Consider the following 1,159-nt stretch of genomic DNA (forward strand, 5'->3'; position numbering starts at 1 on the left):
CGGGACGCGGGCCTCTGCTTCCCAGCCGCCCTCCTGGGCTGGAAGCACAGCGCCTGCGAGGTCCCCAGGCCTGGGACTGTGAATGCTGTGTGGGCGCCGTGGCGACAGATCTGTGGTCCCCGTTGTGGATGCGGAGCGAGGCTCGGGGAGGGTGGGTGAGCGCCTGGAGGTCAGCCAGCACCCAAGGGGGCTGTGGTTGCCTCAGCGGCTCTCGCTCTCTGCCAGCTGCTCCGGGTCTGGCCTGGTTGGTTTGAACACACAGCGTGGTTGCTGCGCACCTACTACGCGCAGCGCTGTGTTATCTGGGGAGTGAGGAGGCGTGGTCTCCTGAGGCAGATGTTCCACAGGAAACGAGAGTCAGTCCTCGGTGCAGTGGCAGAGAGAGGCCCAGGGGGTCCTGGGAGGCTGAGTCCCAAGGCTCGCCCCTGGCAAGGCATGATGGGGTGTCCTGGGTGGGGGGTTGTGTGCTCAAGGGGGAGAGACGTGGGGAGAGTCACCAGCTGGGAGGCGGGAGTGGGGAGGGGCCGCTCTTGCCCTCTGAGCACTGGGGAGCCACAGCAGGTTAAGCGGGAGAAGAGAGGGGTTCGCCGGATGACCTCTCCTTCGCGTTGTGTGGCCAGAGCTCTCATCGGGCAGAACCCCTTTTCTGCGCTTCCGGGGGCCTGGGAGAGAAGGGCTGGAGACACAGGGGAGACGCGAAGGACTCGGGAGCTTCCGCTTCCGGTGACGGGGGTCGCCGGGGGTCACGAGGAAAGCAGAGCTAGCAGGGTTTCTGCGCCTGCACCTCTCCCCGTGCCCACCTGGCTGGCAGCCTCCAGGGCACCTTGCTGGAGGTTACAGATGCGCGACGCTCACCCAACCCCCGGGGGCGGGGAGGCGGACGGGCAGACACCGCCACCCCCGGCTGCAGCCCTAGTCTCGGCTCTTGCGTTTGCGTTCGTAGCATTTACCAGGTATTTCTGGGAGAATGAGAGTGAGGTGCAGGTGCTGCCCAGCAAACTGCCAGAGCGCAGAACATGAGCACAGGACGCTCAGTGGATCCCAGGAGAGAGGAGGTTTGGGGAAATGGCAGCTGTGGAATGTAAACAGAGGCTTCTCCACTCTCCTCCCCGGGCGACTGAGGCTGTGGGTACGGCCAGAGCTGAGCTCCCGAGAGAGT

At 65.2% G+C, this 1,159-nt stretch overlaps 1 protein-coding gene across 1 annotated transcript in view; it reads left to right on the forward strand.

The window, feature by feature from the left end:
- The window catches only part of AK8 (adenylate kinase 8), a 54,555-nt gene that overhangs the window by 28,503 nt on the left and 24,893 nt on the right, over positions 1–1,159 (forward strand). The gene's annotated exons all lie outside the window — the stretch shown is intronic.

Source organism: Myotis brandtii, unplaced genomic scaffold (genome assembly GCF_000412655.1).
Source record: "Myotis brandtii unplaced genomic scaffold, ASM41265v1 scaffold699, whole genome shotgun sequence".
NCBI classification, from domain to species: Eukaryota; Metazoa; Chordata; class Mammalia; order Chiroptera; family Vespertilionidae; genus Myotis; species Myotis brandtii.